Source organism: Chiloscyllium plagiosum, unplaced genomic scaffold (genome assembly GCF_037043375.1).
Source record: "Chiloscyllium plagiosum isolate Xiang-an unplaced genomic scaffold, Cpla_swu_hap1 HiC_scaffold_39, whole genome shotgun sequence".
In the NCBI taxonomy this organism is placed as follows: domain Eukaryota; kingdom Metazoa; phylum Chordata; class Chondrichthyes; order Orectolobiformes; family Hemiscylliidae; genus Chiloscyllium; species Chiloscyllium plagiosum.
In genome coordinates, this window is record NW_028270177.1 from 41645863 (window position 1) to 41662822 (window position 16960).

Sequence of the window (16960 nt, forward strand, 5' to 3'; positions counted from 1 at the left end):
GCAGGTGCTAGTTATTGGCTGGTGAAAGGTTATACTGGTATAATTAATAAACTCATCAATGTTTACTGGACAACTTCACAGACTCTCAGTCTCAACAAAGAGCTTCACTCAGTGGGAGAGTATCAGCTGAACACAAACTCCCTAACCATGAACAGTCATTCAACTGGTGGATAACCAACATTAATAATTTTAATGCAGAAAAACATCCCGTATGGAAAATATTAAATCAGTTACTGATAGTTATAATGGAGAGGCAATGGTCGAGTGTAATAACCCTAGACTAATGACTCTGAGACTCAAGTAATATTCTGGAGATATTCTGGGTTTAAATTCCACCAAGGCAGATGGTGGAATTTGAACTCAATTAATGGATGGCACATTGGCTTAGTGGTTAGCACTACTGCCTCACAGTGCCAGGGACCCGGGTTCAATTCCACCCTGTCTGTGTGGAGTTTGTAGATTCTCGCCGTGTCTGCATGTGTTTCTTCTGGATGCTCCAGCTTCCTCCCACAGTTCAAAGATGTGCAGGCTGGGTGGATTAGCCATGGCAAATATGGGGATAGGATAGTGGGGTGAGTCTGGTTGGTGTGGACTTGATGGCCCGATTGGCCTGCTTCCACTCTTGTAGGGATCCTATGATTCTAAAAAAAAATCTGGAATTAAGAGAATAATGATAATAATCATTGTCGATTGTCATGAAAATCCGATGTGGTCCTTTAGAGAAGGAAACTGCTATCCTTACCTAGTCTGGTCTACATGTGAACCCAGATCCACAGGGCTCTCAACTGCCCTCTGGGCAATTAGGTCTCGACAACGAATGCTCACCTAGCCAGTGATGCCCACATCCTGTGACTGAAAAACAAAAAAGCCCACATTCATCATAGGCAATGTTTAATGCAAGTGCTGTAATTTATAAAATCATCTTTTATATATAAACCTTCAATTTAGACACATATGTCTCAAACATCCCACATCTGCCAATTTTGGAGATTTACTCATTAACTAGCTATAATTTGTGTTCAGAGTCAGTGTGGAGGTCTCAAGTTGGGAATTATTAACATTCTCTTGCTTCAGTTATTGAAAATATTTTTTGAATGAACGCAATTTTATCAAGTAAATGACATGCATGTCTGTAAGGGTTTAAATGACAATTTTACAGTTTTTGATGAGTTACTGGAAGTCTATTACAATGTCACATTTTGTTATAAATTATTGTTCAGGCCGTAAGAACCATCTCTGTATTTTAAACATTAAACTAATTTTCCATAGTAACATTTACGTTGCATGGGGAACTCTCAGTGTACCTGGAAAGAACAGTACAGATCAAAGAAGAAATTCAGCCTGTCAGCAGTCTTTCTTCCAGGCTGAACACAGTCTCTATCATAGTAAATTAAGCAATTGTTCAAAGGGTCTATTTTGTAAGCAAAGCAGATGAGGTTGTTGCCAATTTAATTCTTCAATGTAATCAAAATAAATGCATGTTTAATGCGCTCCATCATGCATTATACTGCAGTTCTTGCATTAAAGGCCCATCTGCTGTCCAACCCCTTTACAGACATCACATGGTTTACCATCAACAAATTTGTTGAACTGATTTTGTCAAGTCATTAATGTATGATTGAGGACAGGTGATTAATAGTGAAACAACTCTTGTGGCACAGTTGTACTTGTGGCCTACGTCTGAGTCCTGCCTGCTCCAGAGGTGTGTCATCACATATTGGAACAGGTTGATTCAAAATATATAACAATGAAAGAATCTCTGATGAAGGGCTTTTGCCCAAAACATTGATTTTCCTGCTTCTTGGATGCTGCCTGACCTGCTGTTCTTTTCCAGCACCACTCTAATCTTGACTCTAATCTCAGCATCTGCAGTATTCACTTCTGCCTGCACCACAGTTTGTCATAACTCTAAACAAATTGTTTGCAAAATATCTAACACTGAAAGAAGATCATTTAGAATGAAAAAGATGTATTAGGAAAACAAGGATGAACCCAATACAGTGACCATTTTCTCTCTGCATGTTAGTGAACCCCACACTATGACCTTAATCTCGCATATACTCAATTGACCCTTCAATCCTATCAACTAAACATATATTTCAACTAAATTGGTTTTCCATCTGCCTCAATCCTATTTAATGACCTTCTCATGATATCATTCACTTCTTCACTATCCTTCTCAGGAACAAATCTAATATCTCGTGACTGAGGTGTTACTCCCCTCAGTGCTTTCCCAACCAGTTTATTCCACATTGTGATTAGCCGAGAGTGAAAAAGCTTTATTTTGTCAGTAGTTTTACTTCTATCTCCGTCCAGCTTTTCCAAATTGAGAAAACAGTCTCATCTGTTTTCCAAGCAGTGTGCACCCACAAACCACAATCTGCACAGATTACAACTCCCCCAATGTATTGTGTAGAAGTCATTTTTGAGACCTACTTTTAAGCAAAATGTTCGAGTAAAATTATCGATGGGTTAACATCAGAGACTGAGTCACATCTGGGTGAAAAACAGCATGATAGAACTAATCTCAACTATTTAACATTGGTTTATAAAGCCATAACTTTTGATTAAAGCGCACATAATTAGTATTCATTTGCAGCATAATTTATTACACAGTACATATGTAAAATCAATGCAAAATAAAAGATACACATCAGCGATAGCATGTAAGCACAAGTGCCACATTTCACTGGGAATAACAAACAGCATTTCACATTAAAATCACTCTGATCACCGTCTCAAACACTGAGCATTTAGTTACTCAATTCCTGGATCAGGACAATGACCTCAGTTCACTGGCAATTGATTTCAGGATCTGTGTACTTAGTGGGGAGTGATCTATATCACGTTACCATCCCACTGTCCTCACTCAAATGGCTTAAAGCGTGGCGTGTACAAATCAACAATCATTAGGTGCATTGCTGACACTTTATGAAACAATAATGAAGAAGGGGTTTCCATCTGTAGCATAAAGTGTGCTCAGAAAGCATGTGTGAACGGCTACATTCAGCAACCATTCTGAAACACACATCATTCTTCTTCAAAATCAGAGGACAATGCAAGTGCTACACAATGAGTGAGCAAGTAGAGCACTAACAGGACTATGCACTGGAAGGGAATGTGAATTAAAAATACAGATAGCTCTCTTATAACGCCATAGTTCAGTTCGCATGCAATCTTGCTTTATAAAAAAACATGCAATACCAGCATCATTTAAACTAATGGGGCTGGAATTGTGTTATAGCCAATACAGGTAAGGAAAGTTCATGTTCTACAAATAAATTCGGCAATTCTGTAATAGCCAACTTGTGTTGCAGAAACACGTGCTTTAGGAAAACCATCCGTACAAATACAAATACTTAGATACTGGCAAAACTTTACAATACATGTAAACACACTTGACCATACAAAGCAATTTACTGATCATGGTGCTATATTGTGAAGGAACAGAAGACAGATTTGACTGATGTCTATATAATGATATTGAATGATAGCAATGAACAGCAAGATAACCAAGTTGTTAAACATATCCAACGGAGAACAACAAGTACCTGTCCAGTTACAGATATGGTCACCTGATCAGGATTACAGATATGGTCACCTGATCAGGACTACAGATACGGTCACCTGATCAGGACAAGTTGCCAAATCTTGAAAGTATTATATTGATTTTTGAAATGTTAGTCTTGGAAACTCTGTTTTGCATTGTCTGTATAATTATTCAATTGAGAACACATGCCTATGTAAAACAATGTTCATCTATTTGGTTTTGTTTTATCTTTGGAAAAGGAAGTTATGTACCAGAATCGGTATGTCAGCATGCTTTTAAGAGACTTGCTAATGATATCATCACTGTGTCATAGCATACGACAAGGGTATGCTATTGTGGGCGGCACGGTGGCACAGTGGTTAGCACTCGTGCCTCACAGCGCCAGAGACCCGGGTTCAATTCCCGCCTCAAGCGACCGACTGTGTGGAGTTTGCACATTCTCCCCATGTCTGCGTGGGTTTCCTCCGGATGCTCCGGTTTCCTCCCACAGTCCAAAGATGTGCAGGCCAGGTGAATTGGCCATGCTAAATTGCCCGTAGTGTTAGGTAAGGAGTAAATGTAGGGGTATGGGTGGGTTGCGCTTCGGCGGGTCGGTGTGGACTTGTTGGGCCGAAGGGCCTGTTTCCACACTGTAAAGTAATCTAATCTAAATCTAAAAGGGTACAAATGCCTCATTGTCCATCTTACCTTGAATCAATTGAAGCATGACACTGTACTAGAAGTATGCTCCTCTGTTGTAACCTAATAGCTGAAGATTAGCCCTGACACTAATGTGCCTGAGGAATGTAATATTTATACATAATCATTGTAACAAATGCCTGCTAGGTTTTTCAATACCACAATATTCACACATTGTTTACTATGTTTCAGGTGATATTACATACCTCCTGTATCATTTAAAATACCCTGCTGACAAATTAGGCATTAGCCAAACTAACAGCACATCAGTTGCGATGAGTTGGCAGTATATTGGCATATGGGCTATAAAGTATGTGGGCTTGGTGCAGGAGCATTGACTGGAATGGGGCTTTCAGTCATCAGGTGAGTTGAGAATAAAGGAGAAAGTTTACAGGCATAAATAGGCATGGAGAGTAAACGGAGCAATGGGGTTGGGTTCAGTGGTCACTGTGGTGACACGGGATGGCATGGATGAAGATGGGACTATGAGGGGTGTGATGGCTGTTTCATCTTCTACTACTACTACCCCAGTCTATATTTAGACAATTAAAGTCCCATTCTCCAAATTCTGAAATTTCCTTGGAAATGTATTTCTCTGCATCCTTCCCATCAGTTGGTAGTTTGAAGACTATACAATGTAATGTAATTGTACTTTTTTTGTTCCTTAACTCTAACCAAATTGATTCTGTCCTTAACACCTCTGGGACATTCTCATTTTCCAGCACTGAAATGCTCTCCTTAATTAATACCATCAGACTTCCCTTGTTCATAATTTCTTCTCTTTTGTGAACAGCTTATAATTAGGAACATTAAACACCTTCCTTGAGCCAAGCCTCTGCTATAGCCATAATATCAAATTTCCACATGGCAATCTGTGCCTGCAACTCATCAACCTATTTACCACACTATGCAGTCCCATACACCACACTGTGCAGTCCCATACAAGCCTAGCAACCTTAGTTTAAATTTTATTACTTTCTTCTTTATTCTCAACTCAACTGATGATTCAATCTACAGGAACAGCCATCCCAACACCCACTAACAGAGCTGCAGTAGGACATTATTAAAACTGCAGCATCCAGGAGTTACGAGAAGCCAAGGAGAAACGTGTACACAAAGTATTCAAGAACAACACTGAACTGATTAGCGCAATCTGCCAATTCCGGCACAACGGACCAAACAGGAAACCACAATACGCCCAGAGACTCTCGTCATCTTACCATACATCAAAGACATTTCAGAGATTACTCCAGCCCCTAGGCATCATGGTAGCCCACAAACCTACCGCCACACTAAAACAACTACTTATGAAGTTAAAGGACACACAGTTAGCAGAATGAATATAATGTACAAAATGCCCTGCACGAATTGCAACAAACATTACATTTTGGAGAAGGTACTGAGGGATAGGTTCTATTTATATTTAGAAAAGAATGGGCTTATCAGTGATAGACAACATGGTTTTGTGCGGGGGAGATCATGCCTTACCAACTTGAGTTCTTCAAGGAAGTGACTAAGTTGATGGATGAAGGAAGGGCTGTTGATGTCATATACATGGACTTTAGTAAGGCATTTGATAAGATTTCCCATTGTAGACTAATGGATAAAGTGAAGTCACATTGTGTGCAGGGTGTTCTAGCTAGGTGGATAAAGAACTGGTTGAGCAGCAGGAGACAAAGAGTAGTAGTTGAAGGGAGTTTCTCGAAATGGAGAAAGGTGACCAGTGGTGTTCCGCAGGGGCCAGTGTTGGGGCCATTGTTGTTTGTAATATACATAAATGATCTGGAAGAGGGCACTGTTGGTCTGATCAGCAAGTTTGCAGATGACATGAAAATTGGTGGAGTAGCAGAAAGCATAAGGGGCTGTCAAAGAATATAGGAGGATATAGATAGACTTGAGAGTTGGGCGGAAAAGTGGCAGATGGATTTCAATCCAGACAAATGTGAGGTGATGCATTTAGGCAAGACTAATTCTAGAGCGAATTACACAATGAATGGAACAGCCTTGGGAAAAGTTGATAGGCAGAGAGATCTGGGAGTGCAGGTCCATTGTACCCTGAAGGTGGTTGCACAGGTGGATAGAGTGGTCAAGAAGGTATATAATATGCTTGCCTTCATTGGACGGGTATTGAGTTTAAGAGCTGGCAAGTCAAGTTAAAATTGTACAGGATGTTGGTTCGGCCGCATTTGGAATATTGTGTACAGTTCTGGTCGCCACATTACCAAAAGGATGTGGATGCCTTGGAGAGGGTGCAGAGAAGGTTTACGAGGATGTTGCCTGGTATAGAAGGTGCTAGCTATGAAGAGAGGATCAGTAGGTTAGGTTTATTTTCATTAGAAAAAAGGAGATTAAGGGGGGATCTGATTGAGGTTTATAAGTTTATGAAGGGTGTAGACAGGGTGGATAGAAACAAGCTTTTTCCCAAGGTGAAGGATTCAATAATGTGAGGTCACGCTTTCAAAGTGAGAGATGAAAAGTTTAAGGGGGATACACACGGCAAGTACTTCACACAGAGGGTGGTGGGCATTTGGAACGCATTGCCAGCAGAGGTGGCAGAGGCAGGCACCGTGGATTCATTTAAGATGCATCTGGATAAATGCATGAGTAGGTGGGGAGTAGCAGTTACAGATGCTCAGGAATTCATCGACAGGTTTAGACAGTATGTTTGGATCAGCTCAGGCTTGGAGAGCTGAAGGGCCTGCTCCTAGGCTGTAAATTTTCTTTGTTCTTTCTTTTTATTATACTGGACAAATCAGCAGGAAACTGGCCACCAGGATACATAAGCACCAACTAGTCACCAAAAGACATGACCAACTATCACTGGTATCCATGCAAACTTCCGAAGAGGGACACCACTTCAACTGAAACAATGCATCCATCCTGGGACAGGCCAAACAAAGACGCGTGGGTATTCCTAGAGGCCTGGCATTCAAACCGGAAGTCCATTAACAAACATATAAATATGGACTCCATTTACCAATCTTTCAGAAATGAACCAGAAATGGTATCACCCACCCACCAAGGCCTATAAATACCAAGTGGGACAGAACACCAACGCTTCACAGGAGGCTCACTGATGATGTTACCTAGCATGGTGCCGAAATGTCTGAGAACAAATTCACCAGCTCAGCAAGCAAACCAACAACCTGATCCATAAACATAGAATCACAGAATCTCTACAGCATGGTAACAGGCCATTCGGCCCAAGTCCACACTGACCCTCTGAAGAGCAACCCACCCAGACCCATTCCCCTAACCTATTACTCTACATTTACCCCTGACTAATGCAACTAACCCGCACATCCCTGAATACGTTGGGCAATTTAGCATGGCCAATTCACTTAACCTGCACATCTTTGGACTGTGGGAGAAAACCAGAGCACCGGAAGGAAATCCACGCAGACACGGGGAGAATGTGCAAACTCCGCACAGTCGCCCTTGGCTGGAATCAAATCTGGGTTCCTGGCGCTGTGAGGTAGCAGTGCTAACCACTAAGCCACCGTGCTACCCCTTCTCCAAAACTCAAATTCAATCCGTCCCACAATTTGTGCACCTTGATATTCCTCTGTGATATTAGTCCCTGGACCCACACCCCTGGGAAATGTAGTTTAAACCTATCTCCATAGCATAAGCAAAAAGCCCTGCAAAGAATTCCATCCTGCCTCAGTTTAGGGGAAATGCCTGCAGAGGTCCCATCTTCTCCAGAATTAGTCCCAACGTTCCAGGGATTTAAAGCCCTCCCTCCTGCACCGTCTTTCCAGTCACACATTCATCTGCTCTCTCCTTGCATTTTGATACCCACTTGCGTGTAGTACAGGGAGTAATCCGGAATTCATTACTTTTGAGGTCCTGCTTGCTCAAATCGTAGTTCCCTAAATTCTAACATCCTAATTTTGTCATTGATGAGGATCATGGCTGCTGGCTGATTGCCATGTTCCCTCAGGATGCTTCAAAGTCACTGAGTGACTTCCTCGACTCGATCACATTATTCTCTGAATGCAGGATGCCACTGCAGAAGTGTCTACCTCCTCCCTCAATGATCCAATCATTTATCACTTTGGTTTTTCAATGTTCTTTGTGCATCCCTGTCCAGCTCAACCACCATCCAGTCACAGATGAATGTGTGACTGGAATGACGGTGCAGGAGGGAGGGCTTTAAATCCCTGGAACGTTGGGACTAATTCTGGAGAAGATGGGACCTCTGCAGGCATTTCCCCTAAACTGTGCATCCTGTCTTGACTCAACACTGGCTGCAGTCCTCAGATAAACTTTCAATTTCATTGGCATTCACAACCAAAAACTACTTAGAGTGTGAGAAGTATGCTTGGAGGATTTCTGAATACCCGTCTGTTTGTTCTTGCCTGTCTGTTGTTGCACATTCCCTATCTCTCAGCTGTAGAGTACTCACATCTTTAAACATGCTTTCTACACAGTACTCAGCTTTACTTACCACTGCAGTGTCCCCAGCTGATACTTAAATTCCAAAACCAAGTTCATGCTGTTGCAGGAATTGGCACAAATGGTCATCCAGGACAAGGGAACTGCATCCTAGAGGTCCTACATAAACAGAGACCATGCACCTGAGAGATGTGAACAGCACTGTCACTGCTGTTAAATAATAGTTTTCTATCACTAAGAAACCTTACCAATAATAGTAAACTTTACTCCTATTAAAAAATGTTACTAATAGTAGTAAAGCTAACTTAAAAAATAAAAGACAAGAGTCACGACCTACTACTCACCTCCCTTCATGTTTCTGCCACTGTAGACAGTGTACCGCAGAAGATCCACCAATACCTGTCCTTGCATCAGTCTTGATAATGAGCTTGCCAGACCCACCAATAGCTTCCTGATGAAGGGCTTTTGCCTGAAATGTCGATTTTCCTGCTCCTCGGATAATTTTCCAGCACCACACTCTCACCACCAATAGCTCAGCCACTTGCTGCTTTGGCCTCAGCTTCACTTTTCTATGCTGGACTAGAGATTCATTTTGCTGAGCACACAGAGGTCAGTCATTCTCCAGCTAGAATCTCATCAGCTGTCCTTTCCACCACTCTCTGCTCTGACTCACTTCTACTGTGGCAGTCAGCGCAGTCCTGTCTTGACCATCCACCCTGCTACAACTTTTGCTGACACCTGCTGCACTTGTGTCCTGTGATGATGGGAGCTCAGCAGAGATTAGTTCTTCTGAGGAGTCTTAATTCATCCTCATCAGTCAAAGGGCCTATTGTATTTGCAATGACCCTTAAGGAGTGAAGGAAGGGATTATATTAAGTGATGACACTTTGACTAAGTGATAACTATTGCAAGGGAGCTCTTACAGTCGTAGTTATAACAAACTAAAAGTGGCCAGAGCTTAAATAGCCATTTAATAAAGATGATAAAACTGGTTTTAATACATACTAGAAGCAGAAGTCTTCATAACTACAGTTTTTGTGGCTGTCAATAAATCTGAGGAGAATCTGAGAAGAAAAACTGAGTTCAATAGTTAGGTAGAATTTAAACTTTAATCTGAAGTACCAGGTAAAATGAGAAATCAGCTTTGTCACGTAAGGTTAACATGAATTTGGTCATTCAAGATTTTGAACAGTTGCTGTGTCGCATAGATGTTAGCATAGATTCTCCCAAAGCTGGAAAAGGAATCTAAAAAATCTGTTTAGCTCTTTTAGCCACATATTCATGGGCATGTAGATGGATTGATATAAAAGTTGCTGTTTGGTCTTCTATAGGGCAATACTTATCAGAGGCCTCAAGGGATTGGACTGTCTGACAGAATGGATAAGAACATGGTATACTGTAATATAGTGTGGATAAGTGTGAAGTTATTCACTTTGGTAAGATAAACAGAAGGGCAGAATATTTCTTAAATAGTGACAGGTTAGGAAGTGCTGATGCCCAAAGAGATCTGGGTGTCTATGTTCATGAGTTATGAAAACTTAGCATGTAGATACAACAATTAGGAAGCAATTAGGAAGGCAAACATGTTGGCTTTCACTACAAGTAATTGGAGTTCAGGAATAATTATGATATGTTACAGTTGAGTATAGCTTGGTAAGACCTTACCTGAATGATACAATATGTAAACAGTCCAACCAGGGAAGGGTTATACTGGAGCTGGTTTTGGGAAATGAGCCAAGTCAGGTGAGTGAAGTTTTAGTGGGACAGTATTTTGGGAATAATGACCATAATACGCTAAGTTTTAAGATACTCATGGGGAAGGCGAACAACAAAAATATCAGGCAGGAACTGGAGAATTTTGATTGGAGGCGGCTGTTTGAGGATAGATCCACATTGGACATGTAGGACTATTTCAAACAGCAGTTAACGTGAGTTCAAGAGTGGCACATTCCTGCGAGAATGAAGGGGACATTTGGCATGTTGCATGAACCTTCGATGACCACAGATGTTATGACCTTAGTCAGAAAGAAAAAGGAAGCATACTTAAGGTCAAGGAGGATGGAAACTGATGAAACCCTTGAAATATATAAGGAAAGTAGGAAAGAACTTCAACAAGAATGGAGCTCAGTGGTTAGCACTGCTGCCTCACAGCACCAGGGTCCCAGATTCGATTCCAGCCTCGGGCAACTATCTGTGTGGAGTTAGCACGTTCTCCCAGTGCTCCAGTTTCCTCCCACAGTCCAAAGATGTGCAAGTCAGGTGAATTAGCCATGCTAAATTGCCCGTAGTGTTAGGTGCATTAGTCAGAGGGAAATGGAACTGGGTGGGTGACTCTTCGGAGGGTCGGTGTGGACTTGTTGGGCCAAGGGCCTGCTTCCACACAGTAGGGAATCTAATCTGAAAAAAGGAATCAGGTGGGCTAAAAAGGATCATGAAAAATCATTAGCAAACAGGATTAAGAAGAGTTCCCAAGTTTTTCCTACATATATAAAAAGCAAGCAGGTAGCCAGGGAAAGGATTGGCCCATTCAGGAACAAAGGAGAAAATCTATGTGTTGAGCCAGAAGAGGTGAGTGAGGTCCGAAACAAATACTTTGTGTCGGTGTTCACCAAAGAAAAGGAATTGATGGAAGATGATCTCAGAAAGGGAGTGTTGAATTTCTCAGGTACAAGAAAAAGGAAGATGAGTTACAGTCAGGGGATAGAAAGGGAACCGGCAGACAGTGCAGGGATCCCTTGTGACCATTCTCCTCAGTAACAAACATATCGTTTTGGATACTGTTTGGGAGGAAGAGTTACCGGGGGAAAGCTATGGGGTACAGGTCTCTGGCACAGAGTCTGTCCCTGTTGCTCAGAAGGGAAGTGGGGAGAGGAGCAGAGCTACATCAGAACATTATTTCAATGAGCCAACACACACTGCAGCACAGAGGAACTACGCAGAGCAGACGAAAATCACCTATACCGTGTATTCAAAAAGAATGGGTACCCAATGAACACAGTCCACTGATTTCTCAGCAACAAACCTAAACAAGCAGACAAAACATGTCCAGAAACCCTAACCACTATCCCCTACATCAAAGACATCTTGGAAATGACTGCCAGGCTGCTCAGACCGCTTGGCATCGTGGTAGCCCACAAACCCATGAACACACTAAAACATCAGCTAATCAACTTGAAAGACCCGACACAGACAACAAGCAAAACGAATATCATTTACAAAAATACCGTGCAAGAACTGTAACAAACACTACATTGGACAAACAGGCAGAAAACTAGCCACCAGGATACATGAACACCAACTAGCCACAAAACAACATGACCCTCTCTCACTAGTATCCTTACATAGAGATAAGGAAAGACACCACTTTGACTCGGACAACACATCTATCTTAGGACAAGCCAAACAGAGACACACACAAGAATTCCTAAACACATTCCAACCGGAACACAATCAATAAACACATCAAGTTAGACCCCATCTACTACCCTAAATTGCCCATAGTGTTAGATACATTAGTCAGGGGTGAATGTAGGGGAGTGGGTTGCTCTTCGGAGGGTCGGTGTGGACTTGTTGGGCCAAAGGGCCAGTTTCCACACTGTAGGGAATCTAATAAAGCAATTGATGTGGTGTATATGGATTTCATTAAGGCGTTTGATAAGGTTCCCCATGGTAGGGTATTGCACAAAATACAGAGGCATGGGATTGAAGGTGATTCAGTGGTTTGGATGAGAAATTGGCTAGCTGAAAGAAGACAGAGGGTGGTTGTTGATGGGAAATGTTCATCCTGGAATTCAATTACTAGTGGTGTACCGCAAGGATCTGTTTTGGGTCCACTGCTGTTTGTCATTTTTATAAATGACCTGGATGAGGACATAGAAGGATGGGTTAGTAAATTTGTGGATGACACTAAGGTTGGTGGAGTTGTGGATAGTGCTGAAGGATGTTGCAGGTTACAGAGGGACATAGATAAGCTGCAGAGCTGTGCTGAGAGGTGGCAAGTGGAGTTTAATGTGGAAAAATGTGAGGTGATTCACTTTGGAAGGAACAACAGGAATGCAGAGTACTGGGCTAATGGTAGAGTTCTTGGTACTGTTGGTGAGCAGAGAGATCTCAGTGTCCATGTATATAGCGCCCTGAAAGTTGCCACCAGGTTGATAGGATTGTTAAGAAGGCATACAGTGAAGGGGATTCAAGATCTAAAAGGTCTGCCTTGCTGAGCTCTGCACCATAACCTTTGGAGAACACCGGTAATTTTTAGTCAGTAGAATTGCTACATACCTTTGTTTGTGTTAAGGGAAGGTGACTAAAGACTCTTTGGACACTTTGAAATAGACTGAATGGTCGAAGTAACATGAATAATAATGGTTCTCTTTTCTTTCCTTTTATTTTATCCTTTCTTTTTCCTTATTCTTTCCTTTTATATTTATATTCTGGAAAGTTGTTGGATTTTTTTCCAGTGATAATTGAGGCTAATATATGGGGGTGGGTGGGTGAAATGCCCACTTTTAATTTCTTTGTTCATAATATTTGTGTCTTTTATCCTTCGCCTGGGTATGGGGCGCAGCTCCAGCCAGAAGGAGCTATGGAGGTGTATGTGGGTAGTGCACCCTATTGGCAGGGGGGAGAGTCTTCCATCAACTGATTTTTGTATGTTGTAATTGGTTTAGTTTATTGGTTTATAGTAGATGTAGTTTTTGAAAGTTATGTCATTGTAGTTTTTGTGTATTTATTTTTCAGGCTCTATGAGTCTCTAGTTATTTGCACTCGGCACATTGTGAGTAGGGTTCTTCCTGTCAGGGGTTCAAGGACTGTTTTAGAAGGATATGGTTAAATTTTTATTTTAAAATGGTATACGTGGAACATTAAGGGAAGTCACTCACCAATCAAGAGAAAAAAGTACTTTAGATAGGATACTGGGCCCTCTACTTTTTGTCATTTATATAAATGATTTGGATGCGCGCAAATCATTTATGTAAATGACAAAGAGGTACAGTTAGTAAGTTTGCAGATGACACCAAAATTGGAGGTGTAGTGGACAGCGAAGAAGGTTACCTCAGATTACAACAGAATCTTGACCAGATGGGCCAATGGGCTGAGAAGTGGCAGATGGAGTTTAATTCAGATAAATGCAAGATGCTGCATTTTGGGAAAGCAAATCTTAGCAGGACTTATACACTTAATGGTAAGGTCCTAGGGAGTGTTGCTGAACAAAGGGACCTTGGAGTGCAGGTTCATAGCTCCTTGAAAATGGAGTCGCAGGTAGATAGGATAGTGAAGAAGGCATTTGGTATGCTTTCCTTTATTGGTCAGAGTATTGAGTACAGGAGTTGGGAGGTCATGTTGCGGCTGTACAGGACATTGGTTAGGCCACTGTTGGAATATTGCGTGCAATTCTGGTCTCCTTCCTATCGGAAAGATGTAGTGAAACTTGAAAGGGTTCAGAAAAGATTTACAAGGATGTTGCCAGGGTTGGAGGATCTGAGCTATAGGGAGAGGCTGAATAGGCTGGGGGTGTTTTCCCTGGAGTGTCAGAGGTTGAGGGGTGACCTTATAGAGGTTTACAAAATTATGAGAGGCATGGATAGGATAAATAGACAAAATTTTTTCCCTGGGGTCGGGGAGTCGAGAACTAAAGGGCATAGGTTTAGGGTGAGAGGGGAAAGATATAAAAGAGACCTAAGGGGCAACTGTTTCATGCAGAGGGTGGTACGTGTATGGATTGAGCTGCCAGAGGAAGTGGTGGAGGCTGGTACAATTGCAACATTTAAGAGGCATTTGGATGGGTATATGAATAGGAAGGATTTGGAGGGATATGGGCCAGGTGCTGGCAGGTGGGGCTAGATTGGGTTGGGATATCTGGTCGGCATGGACGGGTTGGACCGAAGGATCTGTTTCCATGCCGTACATCTCTATGTCTCTATGATTCTAAGTCTTAGGAAGGAGAGGGTTGATATCGCCTTATCGCAAGAAACCCACCTTAATGATAAGAAGCATCTAAAGTTGAAGCAGGCTGGGGGGGTTTGATCAGGTGTTCTTTTCATCTTTTGACACTAAGATTTGGGGAGCGGCTATACTCATTCGAAGAATCTCCCATTTAAGCTATTAGACCAAATTAAGGATGAACTAAGGATTGACCTTTTTCTAGCCCTATCGGTTTGTGGACCTTAAAACTTTAATATGTGATGAGGAGTATGGCATTTTACTGCCCCCCCCCCCCCCCCCCAGCACACCTCCTCAAATTCTTATTGATGCACTTTCTAAACTGATTGCCCTTGAAACGCAACACACTATCACGGGGGAGGGATTTTAATCGCCGCATGGATCCTACAGTGGACCCGAGAGTCCCCCAGGTATCTCTCTGCCATCTCAACAATTGGTGGACTTATGTGCAGAATTGGAACTGGTGGACATTTGGAGGTGTCTTCACCTTCTTCTCTAATCGCACAAGTGTTATACAAGGATTGACCATTTTCTAGCCCCATCGGCTTTTTTGAACTCGGTGATGTCCTGTAAAACTGGAACCATGGTTTACTACAGAAATTGCATCGCTTGTTAAGTGGAAGAAGGAGGCTTATGTGTGATGAGACAAGATGGTTCAGATGAGGCGATGGAGAGTTATAGATCACCTAGGAAGGATTTAAAGAGAGAGTTAAGAAGAGCAAAGAGAGGACATGAGAAGTCTTCAGCAGATAGAATTAAGCAGATACAATAGGTTTGTGAGGAATAAACGGATGACTAGGATAGGAATAGGGACAGAAATGGCAAGTGTGGACACTGTGGAGATCGGAGATGTGTTAAATGAACATTTCTCATTGGTTTTCAATCAGGAAAAGGAGAATATTGTAGAAGAGAAGAATGAGTTACGAGATATTAGTCTAGAAAGGATTGAGGTTAGTTACAAAGTGGTTTTATCAATTCTAGAAAGAGTGAAAGTAGACAAATCCCCTGGGCCGGATGGGATTTATCCGAGGATTCTCTGGGAAACTAGGGAGGAGATAGCAGAACCTTTGGCTTTGATATTTGAGTCATCATTGCCTATAGGTTTAGTACCAGAGGACTAGAGGATTGCAAATGTTGTGCCCTAGTTCAAGAAGGGCAGTAGAGATGACCCAGGTAATTATAGACCAGTGAGCCTTACTTCTGTTGTAGGAAAGGGTTTGGAAAAGATTATAAGAGATAGGATTTATAATCATATAGCAAGCAACAATTTGATTTCAGATAGTCAATCTGGTTTCATCAAGGGCAGGTTGTGTCTCACAGACCTCACTGAGCTTTTTGAGAAGGTGTCCAAGCATGTAGATGAGGGTAGGGCAGTTGGCGTGGTATACATGGACTTCAGTAAAGCCTTTGATAAGATTCCACAAATTGGGTTGTTGGAGAAAATGCAGAGACATGGGATTGAGGGTGATTTAGCAGTTTGGATTAGAAACTGGCTTTCTGAAAGGAGTCATGATTTAGGGATGCCGGTGTTGGACTGGGGTGTACAAAGTTAAAAATCACACACCAGGTTATAGTCCAACAGGTTTAATTGGAAGCACACTAGCTTTCGGAGCAACGCTTCTTCATCAGCTAATAGTGGAGGGCTCAATCCTAACACAGGATTTATAGCAAACATTTACAGTGTGATGTAACTGAAATTATACATTGAAAAATTGATTGTCTATTAAGCCTTTCATCTGTTAAAATACCTTGATAGTTTCACTTCTTTCATCTAATCCATTATCTCACTTTTTAGATTAGAATCAATCTAAACATCATGGCATAGACAGAGAACACAGGGGGCCAACACCTTCAACATATTGTCTAGCTATCACCATTGTTAACAGCTAACCCGAGAATGCAACTTTTAAAAAAAAAGGTTTTGTGATTTACACAAGAAAGAAGTGAACCTATCACTGTATTCTAACAGTTGAAAGGCTTAACAGACAATCAATTTTTCAATGTATAATTTCAGTTACATCACACTGTAAATTTTTGCTATAAATTCTGTGTTATGATTGAGCCCTCCACTATCACCTGACGAAGGAGCGTCGCTCCAAAAGCTAGTGTGCTTCCAATTAAACCTGTTGGACTATAACCTGGTGTTGTGATTTTTAACTTTCTGAAAGGAGGCAGTGAGTGGTGGTTGATGGAGTCTAGTGGTGCGCCACAAGGATCTGTTTTGGGACCACAGCTGTTTGTCATTTTTATAAATAACTTAGATGCAGGCATAGGTGGATGGGTTAGTAAATTAGCACTGAAAATGTGTTGCTGGAAAAGCGCAGCAGGTCAGGCAGCATCCAAGGAACAGGAGAATCGACGTTTCGGGCATAAGCCCTTCTTCAGGAATGAGGG

General features: G+C 41.8%; 1 long non-coding RNA gene across 4 annotated transcripts in view; it reads right to left on the bottom strand.

Annotated features, from left to right (window-relative positions):
- Positions 1–48: 48 nt before the first annotated feature.
- Positions 49–16960, bottom strand: part of LOC122540865 (uncharacterized) — a 35775-nt gene continuing 18863 nt past the window's right edge. For 2 of the 4 annotated variants that reach the window (XR_015753811.1, XR_015753809.1), the window contains 2 exons: positions 8679–8785; positions 49–852 (listed from right to left, as the gene is read on the bottom strand). This is a non-coding gene — a long non-coding RNA (uncharacterized LOC122540865). The remainder of the gene's footprint in view (positions 853–8678; positions 8786–16960) is intronic. The other 2 variants (XR_015753810.1, XR_006309437.2) reach the window with 1 other exon arrangement.